Consider the following 6,720-nt stretch of genomic DNA (forward strand, 5'->3'; position numbering starts at 1 on the left):
GATCTGAAGTCTGTGGAGATCATTTTGCCTCAGTCTGTCTGAAACTGTGAACTCATTATGCATTACAGTGGCTTTTAAAACATCCTGCAACAACATTACAAATGTTCCACTCTGGTTCTTTTTCCTCATCTTTTCGTGTCATATTTAAAAACATTTGCAATCACTGCAATGTCTGTTTACAMTTGCTGCCCTACTGTAGACATTTATGGGGAAACCACAGTAGGCCTATTGAGCAACATGGCTAAAGTACAGTACATTAAAACATAGCCTTACACAAAAAAAGCTTCTGAGAACATTTCAGAATATTCTACAGAATGTTCTATGGAATGATCTAGCCGTCATGTGATCTGATCGTTCAGGAAGCAGGAGTTTTCTGTGTTTAGATAAATGAGAGAAGAGAGAACAAGAGATGTTAGGGCAAGAGAGAGAAAGGCTCATTGTCAGCACGGTATGCTATTGGATGGAAGCTCTTTTACACTGAAGGGGTTTGTTTAAGTCTGGTTTGATCAATATTGATTGATGTTTTATTTAATGGTGGATTATTTCATGTTGAAGAAATGTTGGTCACATATTTATTGTGAGTATTGCTATGTGTGTAAAAGTGTAATTATTTGGTTTATGTACTGACCTTATGTCATGAAATAAAACTCCCAGCCCAAGCTGCTAGCAATTGATGAAGAGTTAGCAGTAAGCTGCGAGCAATTCTTTAACCAAAGCAACCCTCCTTCTAACCCCTACCGCCCCTCCAGTCAATTTGGAGGCTGCCCGCTCCTGACTCCTCCTCTCCTCCTTTCCTCCCCGCCTCCTCTCCTCCCCTCTGCCCCTCCTCCGCTCCTACCCTCTGCCGCTCCTTCCCTCTTCCCCTCCTCCTTTCCTCCCCTCCTCCGCTCCTCCCCTCTTCCCCTCCACCTTTCCTCCCCTCCGCTCCTCCCCTCTTCCCTGAGCCGTGATAAATGACAGGCAGAGAGAGAGGTAGAACAGAGGCCATCTGGCCAGGGTGTGTGTACACGCCGTGCATGCATGTGTGTGTGTCTCCCTCCTAGGTCCTGCCTGAGAGGCACAAATATGTGCTGAAGTCGCCATTTTTCACCGGGCTCTGCCGCTGCAGCCGGTTTCCTCCCAGCCTTCTCAGGAAGCCAGAGGGGAGGCAAGGTGCTGCTTGGTCAAGGTTTCTCCTCACTAGAAAGACTTCCTGATTTAGAGGGGGGGTTGGGTCAGTGTCATCAGCAGGAACAGAGTTTGAGCAATGATGTATAACATTATAGGATATGTAGAAACATCTCTACTCAAAAGAAGTAAGAAAGTGAAAAGATGAATCATGGTTCAAAGCCAGACATGGTTCAACATCACCAGTAGTACCTTAGAGTGTACTCTAAGAGAGAGAAAAATGCTTTATACTCTGTCTTCCATAGGGGGTGGCAGCCAGAGGGCCATGGGACCCAGTCAGATAATAAACCAGTCCAGGATTCAAAGTAGACATTCAGGGAGACCAGGATAAGAAGCATATCAACTTCTCCTCTGGCACAGTCAGAAGACTAAAATAAGAAAAAAAGTCAAAGGAAGAAGACTCCCTCAATTATGGAGTTAATTGTCTCCTTTGGGTCCAGGCTGTGATCTGATTGGCGCCTTTGGGTTCAGGCTGTGATCTGATTGGGTCCTTTGGGTCCAGGCTGACGCTGTGGTCAGGTGGCCAGAGGTGATGCCAGAAATCACTCCTCACATTGTTCCTGCGGGGACTGTAGCCTTCCTGTGGTATACTTGAGTCAGCTGCACTGCTGTGGACATGGCTATTGGCTAGTTCCCAGGTACATTTGGTTTWAAAAAATGACATGGAACTCTTACTCATCACATTCAGCAGAATTTCATCAGCAGAATCATTTATCAGAATAATTTAGTAGAATAATTTAGCTGAATAATTTAGCAGAATCATTCAGCAGAATCATTCGAATCATGGCTAATACATCAATCTGAATTGGTATCTCTTGTTTGGATCCTATTCGTTGCAGGTTTGGCACACATTGCCTTCATAGTGCAATACTACAGAGCCCTGGTCAAAAGTAGTACACTATTTAAGGAGCCATTTGAGACGCAGTCTTGATGTCTGTTCACTAAATCACATTCCCAAAATATAGATTGTGGAATGTTTATTCAACTTTGTGTGTTGTTGTTATCTCTGTCGCCACAGACGACAGTTCAATGTCTAGTTTTGATTTACATTTGTRTGAGTTGTCAACTAATGTGAATTCAGCATGAAATCAACAAAGAATATCACCATGCCATTGGATTTATGTTTAAAGTTGGGTGAAAAAAAGACAAAATGCTCCTACGTTGACTCTGCAAATCCAATCAGTTTTCCACATTGATTCAACATCATCACATAGATCTTTGGGTTTGAAATGACGTGGAAACAACGTTGATTCAACAGTTTTGGCCCAGTGGGTAGTTACTAGACAGGGAAGTTGGGACATGTAATAAGAACAATCCAGGTTTTATTTTTGATACTGTCACAAAGCTAACTAAAAAGCAGCATTCCCCYAGAGAGGATGGCTTTCACTTCAGCAGTGATAAATTCATGAACTTCTTTGAGGAAAAGATCATGATCAGTAGAAAGCAAATTACCGACTCCTCTTTAAATCTGCGTATCTGTAACGGCTTTCTTCCAGGGGTGAAGGAGAGGACCAAAGTGCAGCGCGGCTAGTGTTCAACATGTTTAATAAAGAACAAGTGAAACACTACAAACAACATAACAAATGTGAAAAACCGAGACAGACCTATCTGGTGCAGACAAACACAGAGACAGGAAACAATCACCCACAAAATCCCAACACCAAACAAGCCTCCTATATATGATTCTCAATCAGGGACAACGATTACCAGCTGCCTCTGATTGAGAACCATATTAGGCTGGACACAGAAACAGACAAACTAGACACACAACATAGAATTCCCACCCAGCTCACGTCCTGACCAACACTAAACAAGCAAAACACATAATAACTCTGGTCAGGACGTTACAGTATTCCTCCAAAGCTCAGTTGTCCTGAGTCTGCACAACTCTGCCAGGACCTAGGATCAAGGGAGACACTCAAGTGTTTAAGTACTATATCTCTTGACACAATGATGAAAATAATCATGGCCTCTAAACCTTCAAGCTGCATACTGGACCCTATTCCAACTAAACTACTGAAAAAGCTGATTCCTGTGCTTGGCCTTCCTATGGTGAACATAATAAACGGCTCTCTATCCACCGGATGTGTACCAAACTCACTAAAAGTGGCAGTAATAAAGCCCCTCTATCGGCCTATATCGAATCTCCCATTCCTCTCAAAACATTTTGAAAAAGCTGTTGCGCAGCAACTCACTGCCTTCCTGAAGACAAACAATGTATACGAAACGCTTCAGTCTGGTTTTAGACCCCATCATAGCACTGAGACTGCACTTGTGAAGGTGGTAAATTACCTTTTAATGGCATCAGACCGAGGCTCTGCATCTGTCCTCGTGCTCCTAGACCTTAGTGCTGCTTTTGATACCATCGATCACCACATTCTTTTGGAGAGATTGGAAACCCAAATTGGTCTACACGGAGAAGTTCTGGCCTGGTTTAGATCTTATCTGTCGGAAAGATATCAATTTGTCTCTGTGGATGGTTTGTCCTCTGACAAATCAAATGTAAATTTCAGTGTTCCTCAAGGTTCTGTTTTTGGACCACTATTGTTTTCACTATATATTTTACCTCTTGGTGATGTCATTCGGAAAGATACTGTTAACTTTCACTGCTATATGGATGACACACAGCTGTACATTTCGATGAAACYTGGTGAAGCCCRAAAATTGCCCTCGCTYGAAGCCTGTYTTTCAGACATAAGGAAGTGGATGGCTGCAAATGTTCTACTTTTAAACTCAGACAAAACAGAGATGCTTGTTCTAGGTCACAAGAAACAGATCTTCTGTTGAATCTGACAATTAATCATGATGGTTGTACAGTCGTCTCAAATAAAACTGTGAAGTACCTCGGCGTTACTCTAGACACTGATCTCTCTTTTGACGAACATATCAAGACTGTTTCAAGGACAGCTTTTTTCCATCTACATAACATTGCAAAAATCAGAAACTTTATGTCCAAAAATGATGCAGAAAAATGAATCCATGCTTTTGTCACTTCTAGGTTAGACTACTGCAATGCTCTACTTTCCAGCTACCTGGATAAAGCACTAAATAGACTTCAGTTAGTGCTAAACATGGCTGCTAGAATCTTGACTAGAACCAAAATAATGTATCATATTACTCCAGTGCTAGCCTCTCTACACTGGCTTCCTGTTAAGGCAAGGGCTGATTTCAAGGTTTTACTGCTAACCTACAAAGCATTACATGGGCTTGCTCCTACCTATCTTTCCGATTTGGTCCTGCCGTACATACCTACACGTACGCTACAGTCACAAGACGCAGGCCTCCTAACTGTCCCTAGAATTCCTAAGCAAACAGCTGGAGGCAGGGCTTTCTCCTATAGAGCTCAATTTTTATGGAATGGGCTGCCTACCCATGTGAGAGACGCAGACTCGGTCTCAACCTTTAAGTCTTTACTGAAGACTCATCTCTTCAGTAGGTTCTATGATTGAGTGTAGTCTGGCCCGGGAGTGTGAAGGTGAACGGAAAGGCACTGGAGCGACGAACCGCCCTTGCTGTCTCTGCCTGGCCGGTTCCCCTCTCTCCACWGGGATTCTCTGCCTCRAACCCTATTACAGCGGCTGAGTCACTGGCTTACTGGTGCTCTTCCATGCCGTCCCTAGGAGGGGTGCGTCACTTGAGTGGGTTGAATCACTGACGTGATCTTCCTGTCTGGGTTGGCGCCCCCCCTTGGGTTGTGCCGTGGCGGAGATCTTTGTGGGCTATACTCGGCCTTGTCTCAGGATGGTAAGTTGGTGGTTGAAGATATCCCTCTAGTGGTGTGGGGGCTGTGCTTTGACAAAGTGGGTGGGGTTATATCCTGCCTGTTTGGCCCTGTCCGGGGGTATCGTCGGATGGGGCCACAGTGTCTCCCGACCCCTCCTGTCTCAGCCTCCAGTATTTATGCTGCAGAAGTTTATGTGTCSMGGGGCTAGGGTCAGTCTGTTATATATGGAGTATTTCTGCTGTCTTATCTGGTGTCTTGTGTGAAATTAAGTATGCGCTCTCTAATTCTCTCTCTTTCTCTCTTTCTTTCATTCTTTCTCTCTCTCTCGGAGAACCTGAGCCCTAGGACCATGCCTCAGGACTACCTGGCCTGATGACTCCTTGCTGTCCCCAGTCCACCTGGCCGTACTGCTGCTCCAGTTTCAACTGTTCTGCCTGCGGCTATGGAACCCTGTCCTGTTCACCGGACGTGCTACCTGTCCTAGACCTGCTGTTTTCAACTCTCTAGAGACAGCAGGAGTGGTAGAGATACTGAATGATCGGCTATGAAAAGCTAACTGACATTTACTCCTGAGGTACTGACCTGTTGCAGCCTCGACAACCACTGTGATTATTATTATTTAACCCTGCTGGTCATCTGTGAACATTTGAACATCTTGGCCATGTTCTGTTATAATCTCCACCCGGCACAGCCAGAAGAGGACTGGCCATCCCTCATAGCCTGGTTCCTCTCCAGATTTCTTCCTAGGTTCTGGCCTTTCTAGGGAGTTTTTCCTAGCCACCGTGCTTCTACACCTGTATTGCTTGCTGTTTGGGGTTTTAGGCTGGGTTTCTGTACAGCACTTGGAGATATCAGCTGATGTAAAAAGGGCTTTATAAATAACATTTGATTTGAAAATTTGATTTATTATCATTTGGGAAAATGGTATGTACAGTAGTAGGTACGTATATAAGGATGGACAATGTCGAGAATACAGTTTATACATACCATTGAGTAAAACAACAGTATATAAACAGTATATGAAGTGACCAGCTTCAATGACTCTTTATGTATGAGGCATTAGACTCAAGGTGCGGGGTAGGAGTACCGGGCAGGTAGTGGTTAGTGATGCTGTTCAACAATCTGAGGGCCTTGGTCATCTCATTAATAGGGAGGAAACAGTAAACTGAAAAAATAGATGACCAAGTTAGTATTCGTTAATAGATTATACTTTCTCCTAGCCTGTTCTGTCTCAAGACTGGCTCCCAGACTAGACGTAGCATGTCTAGCATTAATGTACACTCTGTTGACACTCAAATTAGGTATGATATATTACGTTTGGTTACATAAGACAGAAACAAAAGGAGGAGGTTGTTTCGGGAGGACAGTGGGCATATAACGAGAACGTGGAAGACGGGTGGGCGTATTAACGAGAACGAGAGGACGGGTGGGCGTATAATGAGAACGTGGAGGACGGTGTGGCATATAATGAGAACGTGGAGGACGGTGGGCGTATAATGAGAAACGTGGAGGGACGTGTGGGTTATAACGAAACGTGAGGACGGTGGGCGTATGACAAACATGGAGAGGGGTTGGGTACAACGAGGAACGTGGAGACGGTGTGGCGTTATAATGAGAACTGGAGGACGGCGTTGGCGTATTATACTGAGGAATGTGGAAGACGGGGTGGGTGTATAACGAGAACGTGGCGAGGACGGGTGGGCATATTAACGAGAACGTGGAGGACGGGTGGCGTATAACGAGAACATGGAGGACGGGTGGGTGTATAATGAGAGAACGTAGGAAGACTGGTGGACGTATAACGCAAACGTGGAGACGGGTGGGCGTAT

Source organism: Salvelinus sp. IW2-2015, linkage group LG20 (assembly GCF_002910315.2).
Source record: "Salvelinus sp. IW2-2015 linkage group LG20, ASM291031v2, whole genome shotgun sequence".
NCBI classification, from domain to species: Eukaryota; Metazoa; Chordata; class Actinopteri; order Salmoniformes; family Salmonidae; genus Salvelinus; species Salvelinus sp. IW2-2015.